Source organism: Chrysemys picta, chromosome 1, assembly GCF_011386835.1.
Source record: "Chrysemys picta bellii isolate R12L10 chromosome 1, ASM1138683v2, whole genome shotgun sequence".
NCBI lineage: Eukaryota > Metazoa > Chordata > Testudines > Emydidae > Chrysemys > Chrysemys picta.
Genome location: NC_088791.1, coordinates 241,033,973 through 241,048,422, shown reverse-complemented (window position 1 = coordinate 241,048,422; position 14,450 = coordinate 241,033,973). Strand labels below are relative to the sequence as shown.

At 43.8% G+C, this 14,450-nt stretch overlaps 1 protein-coding gene and 1 long non-coding RNA gene across 5 annotated transcripts in view; one reads left to right on the top strand and one right to left on the bottom strand.

The window, feature by feature from the left end:
• Window positions 1–14,450, bottom strand: part of LOC101953950 (uncharacterized) — a 31,835-nt gene that overhangs the window by 15,646 nt on the left and 1,739 nt on the right. For 2 of the 3 annotated variants that reach the window (XR_010597686.1, XR_010597687.1), the window contains exons 2-3: window positions 12,234–12,719; window positions 1,453–11,909 (exon numbers count right to left, since the gene is read on the bottom strand). This is a non-coding gene — a long non-coding RNA (uncharacterized LOC101953950). The remainder of the gene's footprint in view (window positions 1–1,452; window positions 11,910–12,233; window positions 12,720–14,450) is intronic. The other variant, XR_006175439.2, reaches the window with a different exon arrangement.
• The window catches only part of FHL2 (four and a half LIM domains 2), a 49,891-nt gene continuing 46,735 nt past the window's right edge, over window positions 11,295–14,450 (top strand). Inside the window, exon 1 of one of the 2 annotated variants that reach the window (XM_005306978.5) lies at window positions 11,295–11,432. The gene's annotated coding sequence lies outside the window, so the exon portion shown is untranslated. The remainder of the gene's footprint in view (window positions 11,433–14,450) is intronic. The other variant, XM_005306980.5, reaches the window with a different exon arrangement.

Sequence of the window (14,450 nt, the reverse complement as noted above, 5' to 3'; positions counted from 1 at the left end):
CGTGGCAGGCTAGGACAGGGTAGATTCACACCCCAGTTTGCCATGAGCTAAATGTTTGTGTTGACAAGCCCCATAATATAGACTTAGAAGAGTGGAAAAACAAGCAATATGTTATCTTCCCAGCAATGTGAAAACCAGAAAGCTATTTGAATATTCTTAGCTGTGTGCTTTGCTTTCAGATAACAGGACAGAAGTAGCAGAGGGGTGTCAAAGTTATTTGTTCTAGATGCTACTTTTGTTATTGTTAATTATTATTATTTTCTATTATTCAGAACTGGAGCTCCTAGGAGCCATTGTGCTATATGTTGTGTTATAGCCATTGTGCTATATGTTGATGTTTTTCAACACTGAATAAGCTGAATAAATCCATCATGGTTCTTAAATGAAAGCTAGATCACAGACCTATTTAGAAACTACTAAATCTTTTTATTTTTAAAAAAACCTTTCTAAGGAGTTATAAGCATGAAAATACATTTGTGGATTAACTGTCGTATGAGAAGTGCAAGGAATAGTTTTCTTTCCAAAATACTAGAAATGAATGAGGTCTTATGGGCAGCATGACATTTTTGATGATGTACACACCTCTGAACGCCAAAGATCAAAAATGTTGTGCCCTATTCAAAGAAAAACCTCGAAACAGCAAAAATGCCCTAAAAATTAAAGACTCCTCTATTTTGTGTATAAGAAAAAAAGCTGGGATTTTTACAAAAAAGTTTGAGCCTCATCATAGTAACTTGTGGGAGCCGAGAAAGGATATGCCCTGAGCGTGAAGTTTGTCACGCATTATGTCTCTCATTTACTGTCAAGGCTGAATCCCCACTCTGTCACGGAGTACAGAAGGTGGGGGCCCTCAAGGATTCTAAAAATTAATACTGGCCTCTCCAGGCTTGTATTAAACTTCCAAGGTTACAGCTCTTCTCTGACCTTGGCTTGGTAAATGCTGCCACCCCTTAAATGCAAAAAAAACCCCTAGGACCCGGGAAGGAACACTTGGGAATTCCTCCCTGAGGGGTACCCTCAAGCCCTTTCACCCGCCCCACCCTCTCTAGGGAAGAGCGGAGAAAGAAAACAAAGGAAATTAGCCGTTGCCCCCAACTAATCAAACAGAATATGCACAAACCTCTGAGGATACCAAAAATCCAATCCAGTTCTTTAAAAAGGTAAATTTTATTAAAAACAAAAAAGAAAGAAAATACATTTGGAACTTAGGATTTTGCTAGATTTTAAAAGAGCAATTCCAAAAATTAAGCATTCAAAATAGTTTTCTTGGGGGTTCTGCTTAAAGGTTACAAGCAAACAAAAGTATCTGGGGTTAGCACAAAGGAGATCCACAAGCCTTAAAAAATAAACAGAAATAAACCTGATCACGTCTAGCTAAACATTCTGATCTACTTATACATTTGGAGTTCAGATATGTAGTTCTAGGCATGATCTGATGATTTATGATCATACCTGGCTTAAAGCTGCTTACAGCATTGCTGCTCTGTCCTTCCAGTCCAGAGAGAACAATGGAGAGACAAAGGGAAAGCTTTTTTCCCATTTTAAAAAGTTCTAGCCTTCCCATTGGCTCTTTTGGTCAGGTGCCCACTCCCTTTCCTTTACCTGGGGACCTTTTAACCCTTTACAGGTAAAGCAAGCAGCCACCAAGAGGGACTTTATAGCTAATTGGCTGGCTGGGTGTCCATAAAAGGGAGCTCCCCCCACACTTTATTTATCGCACTTACATATCTAATTTAGGCTCTCAAGTGAAATTCCACGCATTGTGCTAACTGGACTAAAAGGGGCATAGCACTATGAGCACAGGCTGGACCACACTTCTAACAACACTGGAGCAAACCACTGCCAGGGATTGGGTTACCAGTTATGTGGTTGATTGTGTCTCCATGGGGAGCATATAAAACAAAATTGGACATAAAGGCAACAGTTGCTGCTTTCAGACAGAACTTTTTAATATTCCCATGCTTGTTTCAAATCACATACGTGTGGTTGCAGCACGCAAAACTGAACCACTGCATATACATCCAGGCTATGGCAGCACGAAGGGAATACTGAGCTTAGAGATTTTATTGTTCTGTTTCATTCTGTGTGGAGATGATACTGTCCTTACACATTTTGTTGAAAAGTTTCGGTGAATATTTATGGTAAGCTAAGTCATCATGACTCCCTCCTGTGCTTTGTAGTTTCTAGTAAAGCATCATTTTGTGAAATATCTTTGAAGGTAATAAATGTCATATTAACTTTACAACTGAAGATTAATTCTTATCGAATATGTCCCTAGGTAGGATAACAAAGTCACTACAGTGCAATATTTGTAAATAGGATGATTATTGTCTAGGGCAGACAGAACTGCTAATACAAATCTGATAAAGTCTCACAAATATTTTGCTGTGGTTAAGGTTGCCTAACACTTTCCATTATAAGACTCTGTTTTATAACAGCCAAAGTTTAACCATTTAGGCTAAAATTCTCTATATATTGCCTTAAGTGTGTATTGTGCTTTACATGGGTAAAGTAAGACAGCTCTCTGTCTGGCTGAATTTGCAAACTAAGATAATTTGGTTTAGAAATTAGGAATTCCTGACTCTTAGTCCTATGCCCATCATACTGAGCTATGCATCCCTCAATTAAATTTACTAGCTGATAAATTGAATATTCTCTTAAGGAGTCCTAAAAGCAGAAAATTTCTGGTGTGTGCACACTCATGCTCACCAGCAGAATTAGCTACTGAACTATGTGCAAATTAATGTAAGCAGGCTGGTGTCTTGCAGCATAGGAGTGTAAATGGACCATTCGAATTAACTTCCCCTCTGTATTTAGGATTCAGTCAGTTACCTGGATACTTTTGCTGTTGGAACCAGCAGATAATTATATCTAAGCATGCTGTTAAATGAAACCTGTTTAGATTAATCGGGATTTAGTCTGGTGGATTATGAGGATGGATTTAGATTTGGATTGAAGAAGTATTAGCATGATCCAAAAACAGCAACTACACCAGAACGAGCAAGCATTTCAGCCACCACAGTAAAGGCCAGGGCCAGGGGACAGTTGCTGAGCAGGGGCCTTTATAAGTTATGGCATTTGCTGGGCAGATAAATGTAGCAGTGAAGAAGAAATTATGCCTGCCCTTCCATCTTTGTTTGTGTTCAGAAAATATTTGGCCCCTGGATTCTTGTGTACACAAACTCTGGAGCAGGACAGAGGAGCCTAAAGGAATGGCTCCGAAATCACAGACATTTATTGTTTCATAGAATGGTGCCTCACACTTTCCATGCAGCCCCTCTGTTCCATAGAATCCACTGGAAGTGGTGATGGGCTGTAGGGAAAGCAGCACCCGGAGGAGCAAAAAGGGAGCCTGATCCAGACCCTTAGAGACAGTGTATAGGCCCAGGCCCTCAGTACAGAGGGCCCTGAGAGCCATAGGCATTGGAGACTGAATCCTGCCTGCCACAGGTTTACTCATAGGTAGGGTTGCCAACTTTCTAGTCGAACAAAACTGAACACCCTAGCCCCGCCCTTTCCGCCAAGGCCACTGCCCCACCCCTTCCCTCGGTGGCTTGCTCTCCCCCACTGTCAATCACTTTCAGTGGGCTGGGACAGGGGGTTGTGGTGCGGGACGGGGTGAGGGCTCTAATTGGGGGTGCGGGTTCTGGGGTGGGGCCAGAAATGAGGAGTTCAGGGCTGCGGTAGGGGTCTCTGGGCTGGGGCAGGGAATTGGGGTGCAGGAGGGGGTGAGAGCTCCAGCTGGAGGTGTGGGCTCTGGAGTGGGGCTGGGAATGAGGAGTTTGGGGTGCAGGAGGGGGCTCCAGGTTGGGGGGTGGAGCCAAGGGATTCGGAATGCAGGAGGGTGCTCCGGGTTTGGGGAGGGGCTCAGGGCTGAGGCAGGTGGTTGGGGCTCAAGGTTGGGGCATGGGCTTACTTTGTGCGGCTCCCAGTCAGTGGCGCAGAGGAGGGGGCTAAGGCAGACCGCCTGCCTGTCCTGGCACCATGCTGCGTGCACCCTGGAAACAGCCAACAGCTCTGGGAACCAGCCAATGGGAGTGCAGAGCCAGTGCTTGGGGCGGGGGCAGCACATGGATCCCCGTGCTCCCCCTCCCCTCCTGCCTAGGAGCCGGACCTGTGGCTGCTTCCGGAGCCAGGACAGGTAGGGACTTTTAACAGCCTGGTCGGTGGTGCTGAGCAGAGCCGCCGGGGTCTCTTTTCAACCGGGTGTTCTGGTCGAAAACCGGACACCTGGTCACCCTGCCCATAGATGGGAGTGAGCTGGCCTCACATAGATGCAGTTTTACTTAAATCAATATTTGTAACATAGGAAAAGGCCACGTGAAAATCAGGGGGTGTGGCAGTCAGTCTGTGTTAACATTCTGACTCCAGTTGCAAGGAGCTGTTTGTGATGTTTCTAATGCAGATTTTTTTATCTGAAATTGAAATACTGATAGCAAAGCACTAGCGATATGATTACAAAAGATAAGAACAAACCAACAAGGGCCAACGCTGAGGGCTTTCTAATACATCTGAATCCCTAGTTTGTCTCAGAAAATTCTAATCCCATCATTCATGTAACTGAATGAAAAGTGTTCAAAATATATTGATTACCAGTGAAATCTCCATAGCTTCCCTCTTCATGACTAGCTCTGCCATCAAGTCCCGAACAGTCCATATCGCATGTACACTGCCTATCTTTAAATCCGCAAAATTAGATTAAGGGCTCAGCAACATCACAATGCAGTTTTTAATCCTCTGTGCTACCTACTCTGAACACAAATGTCAGGACAGTGAGGTCAAATTCCCATGAATATCTTTCAGAAAAGCTCTTCCTTTGGGAAATGTAGTATCAATGCAATTTAATGTGACTTTGTTTGTTAAAGCTGCTTATTTCAGATTTATGCCATGTTGTTGTAGCCATGTCGGTCCCAGGATATTAGAGAGACAAGGTGGCTGCGTTAATATTTTTTATTGGACCAACTTCTGTTGGTGAGATAGACAAGCTTACGAGCTTACACAGAGCTGACCTTATTTCAGATTTACATTCTTCCTATATGCCTCAGCTCTATAGGCTTCCATGACTTGCACAAAATGAGGGCCAGAGCCTGCTTCTACTGATGTCTGTGACAAAACTTCCAGTTCTCTTTAATAGATGCGCAGTAGGGCCTTGAGATTTAAAATGAGGTTAGACTGCACAGGTCCACTGTTTGCAGCAGGGTTACTGTGCTTTAAGTTGCAATTTGTTTCTTTAGTTAAACAGCAGAGAAATTCTAATACCAACACCTGCTGTTGCCTGGACACGTCCTCGATAGTTGACATGCATATTGGAGTTTGTTTTCCTGTAGTGCTTGCCTCCTAAAAATACACATTCAGATACATCTTCTACATCAGGAGTAGGCAACCTATGGCATGCCGAAGGCGGCACACAAGTTGATTTTCAGTGGCACTCACACTGCCCAGGTCCTGGCCACCAGTCCGGGGGGCTCTGCATTTTAATTAATTTTAAATGAAGCTTCTTAAACATTTTAAAAACCTTTTTTACTTTACATACAATAGTTTAGCTATATATTATAGACTTATAGGAAGAGACCTTCTAAAAATGTTAAAATGTATTACTGGCACGCCAAACCTTAAATTAGAGTGAATAAATGAAGACTCGGCGCACCACTTCTGAAAGGTTGCCGACCCCTGTTCTACATCATTAACATGTGATCATTTTGCGCTCGAACTCAGGCAAAGTAGCTCATGAGTCTGAGGCTTTGTCTACACTGGCACTTTACAGTGCTGCAACTTTCTTGCTCAGGGGTGTGAAAAAACACCCCCCAGAGCCCTGCAAGTTTCAGCGCTGTAAAGTGGCCGTGTAGACGAGTGGCTGGTAGCTACTCCCCTCGTGGAGGTGGGTTTTTTACAGCTATCTCCCAGCGCTGGTGCTGCGACTACACAGCCACGTTAAAGTGCTGCTGCGGCCAGGGCCGGCTCTGGCTTTTTTGCCGCCCAAGGCAAAAAAAAGCCTCCCCCCCGCCCCCGGAGCGCGGCAGGGGAGGGCGCCGAGTCCAGCTGCGGTCCGCTCTCCCCGACCGGCCGGAGAGCTGGGGGGAGGGCGGCGAGCCTGTCGCGGCTCCGCTGGCGGCCGGAGCCCTGGGAGGAGGGCGGAGAGCCCGGCGGGGGCTCCGCTCTCCCCGGCGGCCAGAGCGCCAGGAGGAGGGCAGAGAGCCCGGCCGGGGCTCCGCTCTCCCCGGCGGCCAGAGCGCCGGGGGGAGGGCGGAGAGCCCGCCGCGGGCCGCTCTCCCCGACCGGCCGAAGCGCTGGGGGGAGGGCGGCGAGCCCGTCGCGGCTCCGCTGGCGGCCGGAGCCCCGGGAGGAGGGCGGAGAGCCCGGCCGGGGCTCCGCTCTCCCCGGCGGCCAGAGCGCCGGGAGGAGGGCGGAGAGCTGGCCAGGGCTTCGTTCTACCTGGCGGCCAGAGCGCCGGGGGGAGGGCGGAGAGCCTGGCCGGGAGAAGGGCGGTGAGCCCGCCGCGGCTCCGCTTTCCCTGGCGGCGAGCCGGCCGGGGCTCCGCTCTCCCCGGCGGCCAGAGCGCCGGGGGAGGGCAGCGAGCCCACTGCGGCTCCGCTTTCCCTGGCGGCCGGAGCCAGAGCACCGCGCCTCGCCGCGCCGCCCTCCTTCAGGTGCCGCCCCAAGCACAAGCTTGGTGGGCTGGTGCTTGGAGCCGGCCCTGGCTGCGGCAGCGCTTTAACATTGCTCGTGAAGACGTGCTCTGAGTCGCCTCCCACTCCTATTCAGTGATGTCACTCCATTTTTATCAGCATTAGTGAGAGGAGAATCAGGCCCAGATCCTTGAGGTTATATAGATGTTTTAGCACTCTGTCAAAAAAAAACCCTTTTTTCCTCCAGTATTCTCTAAGGATTCATCATGGAATACCCCAAAATGAAGCAGAAGCAGTTTAAACCAGGGGTGCCAACCACAAAATTCTAGTTGGAAAAATACTTCGACAGGTTAGTAAAATATATTTTCCCCCAGTTATTACTAATAGTCATGACAAAAGATGCATGATTTACATTTTTTACAGAGACTGGTATGTTTGTATTTCAATTTTACCATTGCATCTTAGGTCTTGTCTGTGCTATCAGATGAACTGGTTCAGGAGACTAAATTACAGCATGCTTGTCGCCAGCATGGTTCCATCTTGTAGTATACATGGGACCTAAGTGTGCCCTGTAAATCACGCTAAAGCCTGGGAATTTAATGTGATTCAGGAGCATCATGAAAACACACTGAAAGATGAAACTGTGTTGGGGACAACCAGAGACAGAATGGATGAGGTAATATCTTTTATTGGCCAAGCTTCTGTTGGAGGGAGAGAGAGACAAGCTTTTGAGCTTACACAGAGCTCTTCTTCAGGTCTAATATCCTGGGCCCAACATGGCTATAATCAACACTGCATACATGTTTCATCCAGCTTATTTTTATAGTGTAGCTGGGACCTTTGAATAACTAAAACAAAAAATTGGCTAATGTGAAAGGTTGAGGCTTTCCAGAGCTGTCCAAAAACATGTCCTAACTGCTGCATTCTTGATGCTTATACAGCTTTTCATAACTGTTTATTGTTCTGGGAAATGAGAAAGGACTGTTTACACAGTAGCTACAGTAACATGTGGCACAAGGCTGCTAACTCTGTGATGAAGAATGTTTTCATTAGGAAGCCATGGGATAGTTCTCCCATCCCTAATCTAAGTTTTCAGATCATGCTCCTTGTCATGATGCCTGAAAGTGGGGGATTTATATGGACAACTCCCAGGAAACAGCTGTGCGAAAGTTCCAGCAAACTTTATTCGTGTGACAATTTGCATTACTTGGCATGCTAGAGAATATTTTGTTTTGAGCTCTTGTGTTAGAATGAAAACCAGAATACCAAGCTTTGATTGGTTTGGGGTCAAAACCATACCGCCTAGCATAGTTCCATCCAAACCTTAACTTGCCCCCTCTTGCTCAAAACTCAGTTTAGGTTCAACTTTTCAGAAAACCTGGCACGTGGTTTGTGATATTATCAAATCCCCAAACTGGTTTCTTTTGGGGGGATGTGTTACAGGGTGACTCCTCCTGGAGCAGCCTCTTGTGGCAGAACAGGTGCATCTACCTCATTTTCCCTCCTTCCCAGTCCCCAGTAACTCCATGCAAGCTCTCTCGCTTCAGGAATTCCCCTCCTTTGGGCCAGTTTATTTCACTGACAAAACCCCCAAATGAGACTCTATTTATCACACCCAGTGCCTGTAGTTCTGGTGTCTCGTGCCACATCTGGGCTCCTCTTTGGTCTCCTTCTGCCAGGACAGCCAACCCCAAGTGAAACCCTGCTCTTCCCAGCTGGAACCTCTGCTGATAGTGCCTCCTTCCCAGGAGACCATCCATTAACTTCCGGTTCCATTAACCTTTTGTCTCAGGTGGGCCAACAGGCAGTCCTTTCCACTGGTCCCTGGCTCCACCTGGCTCCAGCATGGAGACATCAGCAGGCAAGCCCTTCACTGCTCCCTCTGTCTTCAACCCTCTGCTTTGGCTTCAAAGTCAGCAGGCAACTCTCTCTGCTGCCTTCTGCCCTCACCAGCTATCAGGCCCTGGATCTCTGGCTTGGGGAGGTCAGCAGGCAATCCCTCTTATTGTTCTCCTGCCTTCCCCCACACTTACAGCTTCCTTCAGGACTGCCTACTGTCTTCTGGTCTCTGGCAGCTCTCACGTTCTGATCTCTCCCCTCAATTGCTCAATGGCTTTTAAGACCAATTGGGGCCAGTTTACTAGTCCAGGGGCTGATCTACACTGGGGGGCGGGGGAGGAGAAATCGATCCAAGATACGCAACTTCGAATTACCTGGGGTCCAGACGGTGCGGGATCGACGGCTGCGGCTCCCCTGTCGACTGCGCTACCGCCGCTCACTCTGGTGGAGTTCCAGAGTCGACGGTGAGCGCGTTCGGGGATCGATATATTGCGTCTTAACGAGATGCGATATATCGATCCCAGATAAATCGATTGCTACCCGCCGATACGGTGGGTAGTGAAGACGTACCCCGGGACACTGGCCTCTTCCCTCTTAAAGGGCCAGTGTCATCCTGTGACTGGAAGTTATGGTGAGCTTTCAAAATCGGGCTTAATATGGGAAGCTAACTTCAACTTTGGTCTCAAAATGTAGTTGTAAATGGGGAATCGTCATCGAGTGGGTGCATTTCCAGTGGGATTCCACAGGAATGGGTTCTTGGCCCTATGCTATTTAACATTATTACCAATGATCTGAAGAAAACATAAAATCGTCACTGATAAAATTTGCAGATGACACAAAAATTGGGAGAGTGGTAAATCACGACGAGAACAGATCACTGATTCAGAACAATTTGGATCACTTGGTAAACAGGGCGCAAGCAAACAATATGTGTTTTAATACGGCTAAATGTAAACATATTTAACTAAGAACCAAGAATGTAGGCCATACTTACAGGATGAGGGACTCTATCCTGGAAGCAGTGACTTTGAAAAAGATTTGCGGAGGTGGATAATCAGCTGAACAGGAGCTGCTAGTGTGACTCTGTGTCCAAAAGAGCTAATGTGATCCTGGGATGCATAAACAGGACAATCTTGAGTAGGAGTAGAGAGGTTATTTTACTTCTGTATTTGGCAACTGCTGCTTGAATGTTGTGCCCAGTTCTGGTGCCCACAACTCAAGAAGGATGTTGATTAATTGGAAGGGGTTAAGGGACAAGCCACGAGAATGATTAAAGGATTAGAAAACATGCGATAGACTCAAGGAGCTCCGTCTATTTAGCTTAACAAAGAGAAGGTTAAGGGGTGACTTGATTACAGTCTATAAGTACCTACATGGGGAACAAATATTGAAGAATGTGCTTTTTAATTTAGCAGAGAAAGGTATAACATGATCCAATGGCTGGAAGTTGAAGCTAGCCAAATTCAGACTAGAACTGAGGCATACATTTTTAATGGTGAGAGTAATTAATCTTCAGAACAATTTACTAAGGGTTGCGGTAGATTTTCCATCACTGATCATTTTTAAATCAAGATCGGATATATTTTTCCTAAAAGCTCTGCATTAGACTAGACTAGATGATCACAATGACCCCTTCTGGCCTTGGAATCTATGAACTCTGGGGCAACTGTCCTATCATCACAGTGATGTAGGTATATTGCATTGGCAACGGGATGGGCTATAGTGTCCGGCCTGCCCTGAGAACTGCATGGGCAGATCCCGGCACCTGTACACAGCCCCTACTGAAGTCAACGAGGCTCTGAACAGGCTCAGGGCTTTACCCTGACTGAGGCCTATCTAATGGTTTCCATCTCTAATCTCTGTGATTATACAATAGGTCTTTAGTTCCCTAAATGCATGATATTTCTTTCAGCTGATGTAACAACTTCATTAGAAAGGAAGGATAATCCAGTGGTTAGGGAGCTAGCTGGGATTTGGTTCAGTTCAATTCAACTCTGGCACAGACTTACTGTGTGACCTTGAGCAAGTCACTTAAAGCTTGTTTATACAGAGAGTTGTTAGTACCTGGCAAGCTAAGATATAAATCTACAGTGCACGGTGTACTAGCCTGCTGCATACTAACTGTCCATGTCGATCCGAATTCCTGATCGTAGTGTGCTTAGAGCTGCTGTGCACCATGGACTTTTAGTGCATGATAGTCGGGGCCACACAGCCAGTTAGTTCACAGCAGGCTAGTGCACTTTAGATTTACACCCCAGCTGCTGCATACTAACTCACCTGCATGCTAACTGCATAATAACTTGATCTCCGTTTCCCATTTGTAAAGTGGGGCGTATAGCAGTTTCCTAGCTACAGAGGTGTTATGAAGGTAAATCTATTATACACTGTGAGGTGCTCAGATTCTATGGCAATGGGGCCATATACCCTAGCTAGATTACTTAAAGGAACTGAAATTCTGTTATATACATAGACCAATAGAAACTTCCTAAATGTCTTTAATAAGCCTTAAGATCTCATGTGATAAATAAAAACTTAATTAGGCTTTTTTATTGTTCAGATATTTATAATAAAATACTAATAGTTAAGTAGTGTAACATCCTGAGGATCTCAAAGCACTTTACACAGATGGGTAAGTATATATAAAGCTCAGCTGTCCCCAAATTAAACAGAACAAAGGGATGGGGGTTGCTAAGAGCAGGGCAGTTCCTTTCCATTACAGGTCTTGTGCTACTGTAATTACGCTGCCTTAAAAGGCTGGCTGCACTGAGGTGTTGTGGTTCTTATCTCCTGTAGATGGCTGGTTCTTTGGAGATAGGGTATTTATAGCTCATCTAGCTAACAAATGCCTGACTGTCTAATTACTAAATACATAGTTTGAGTAATCCAATGCAGCAATAAGCCGCTGCACTGGTTCCTATACTCTCATTCTCAGACTAGACAGCAGAAGCATCACCAGGTTGCAGCAAGGTAAGAGCAAATAACCGTTTGTTTACTGTCCTTCCTCCTCGCCCCCAGAGGGGAAGTAGATTGTCAGCATTCTATGTATAGATTGTGAGCTAGATGCTTCCCTCTTACAGGGAGTGGATATTAAGTAGCTTGTTTATTTCTTGCTGTCTAACAATGTACATGTACCATTTTCATTTCTCTGAGTTGTCAGCCTGCTGGTGGGAGCCAGGTGCTAAATAACCGCTGCTCTTTACATTTCAGCACTGATAATATAGTGTCATGTTTTCATGTTGTGAAAGAATACACCCATCTGTAAGTATAGCCACTTTCCTGCACTGGAATAGGAAATTGAATGACTTTAGGCAGAAAGCTCTTGATACATTTTTCTCTGTCAGCATCTTCTCCTTTACTGATGAATATTTGGAAACTGGATACAAAATCCAAAGAAGGACCATATTGCTGTTCAGCTTTTTCTCCTTGACACCATTTCCTAATGGCCTGGGGCGAATGACAAATGATGCTGATTACATGTTTAAACAATTACTTATGGATTATGGCAACTGTGCAAAAGAAGAAATGGAAAAACACTGCTGTGTTACTTAGTATCAAGCAGGAATTCTTCATAACTAACGAGTGAAATAGCATTAGCAATACCTGCCAAACATCAGTCATCAGTTTAATGTTACATTCAATTATCTTTATCCTGATCTCATGAGAGTGCTAATTTTCAAGTGAAGTCTATACAAGGAAACCTCTTTGGAAAAATAAGATTGTTTGCATAGGTGTATAGTAGATTGTGTGTATTTTCAGTTACATACTCACAGTTTTATGTAGAATAATGCTTTTATTGAGAGGACCTTTCAACCAAGGATCTCAAAGTGCTTTACATGGACGAGTAAGAATTATTATCCGGACTGTACATCTAGGGATAAAAGCCAACACTTACAAGTTTTGTACCCCACGGTTATTTACCACACTGTTATTGAGGGACTGAAATTAATGTAGGCTGATTTTCAACGGTCCAAGCATCCACAGCTCCCGGGTATTTCATCAGCATTGTAAATTCTCAGCACTTCTGGAGATCAGGCCATTTAGGACCTGATCCAAAGCCCACAGAAGTCCATAGGAATATTTCAGTTGACTTCCTGTGTGTTTTTTCCAACAAAAACTAAATCAACATAATCCTACAGTAAACATCCCAGTAACCAAGTTACAATACAGTATTCATACTAAAGAACAGCTCCACTTCCTTTCATCACACTAGTGTCTTGCCCTGATCTTCAAATTCCCAGTTCCTGGCTCTAACCTCTAGGCAGAAACAGAGAGAAATAAAACAATCATTCTTGCCAGGCAATTATTGTTAATATGACATCAGCTTTGCATATTGATACTTCTTTGGGATTTTTATTAGCCCTTAACAAGCAAGAAGTGCAAGGATCCACAATGAAGAATTGGAAGTTTAATTTTACAGATGCTTTCTATAAGTGTCTGGCCCAAAGATGAATTTACATTTTATGTTACTTTGAAAAAAAACGCAGGGATATTTTAAAAGGGAATTTGGTGCTTTTCATTGCATTTGATTTTAAACGTGAAATTTGTATATACAGAGAGAGAAAAAGAGAAACCAAAAATTAATCCATTTTAAAAGCAGCCTTAACAATAATTCTTTGTTAATAACTAGCATTTGAAAAATATGACTAATGGATGAATAACTTTGTTTTTCCCTTCCAAATATCCAACTAATCAGAACAAGGCAAACCTTTGACAGCAGCTGGCAAGAGGTGTGGTGAGAGTAAATCCATTAAAACAGTTGTTCAATATAGAAACTCAAAAGGGCTGTTTTAGAAGGAAAAAAATTAAACAGAGCCATAGTTTGGGTGAAATCCTGGTCCCATTGAAATCATTGGGAATTTTGCCTAAATCTCCCATTGATTTCACTGAGTTCAGGATTTCACCCTTTTCCTTTTATTTTAAATGGCACTGAGCTTGCATAGGTGTGAAACAGTACAAAATGTTCATATTTTTCTCTCCTGTTCTTTCTTCTTCGTAGCTAAATGAAAAAAGTCTAATCAGACCATAGGAAGTTAGTAGTATCTGAACTGCCTCAGACAGTTGTTTTTACATTAGATGAATTATTACTGGCTGTAATATTTTTATCTTTAGCTTTGTATCCTGGTGAGTTCAGTTTGATGATGATAAATCTAGGGTGATTTCAACAATGTCAGTTCATCATGCAAGACTGATTAGTTTTAGGAAGTTTGGCTGCATATTATACATAGTCCCTACTTTAAAAAAAAAAGTTGTGTGACCAACTTTACATATTTTCTATAGACTATTTCTCTACACAAACATGGAAGGAACAAAAGTTAAACAATATATATTTTAAAGGGATACTGTGAATTTTAAAAAAATAATTAAAAATACAAACCACACTTCTGTTGGAAATTGATTGGCTGATTACAGTTACAATTATTACCTAAGATTACTAAAACTGAAAGTGATTAGACGAAAAAGTATTTTTCCTCTATTTTTCAGTTTGTTTACTTTATGCCTTTGACAGCATTTTAAGTGTAATCAATTTTACATATTTCTCCTTATGGTCAGTTTTCCCTGTTCCCTGTGCTGCTCTTTCAGATGGCAACAGGGGAGAGTAAAGGATTTTTTAAAAATAGGAAAATATGATTTTCCAAACCACATTGTCATGTGCATACAAGGGGAACAGAAGTAAAGTCTGAAACTACTTCTAACATTACAAATATCTATACACACACATATATCCCTGGAGTTCAGGTTAGAACTTTCCCTTTAAGACTGATACTGAATTCTAACTACTGAATTTTAACTTTTTTTTTAATTTAAATTTGCACACCTTCCCTTGTAGGAAGCTAGGATTTCAGCATAAAGTAGATGGCATGCTTCTGATTGGCAGTTTGCAGCTAACAAAGCAAAATCAAACTCCTCCACAGGACTGTAGCAAAAATCAGATGTATCTCATTTGAGTTCCTACATTACTAATGGATAAGGCTACAATTCTGGCAT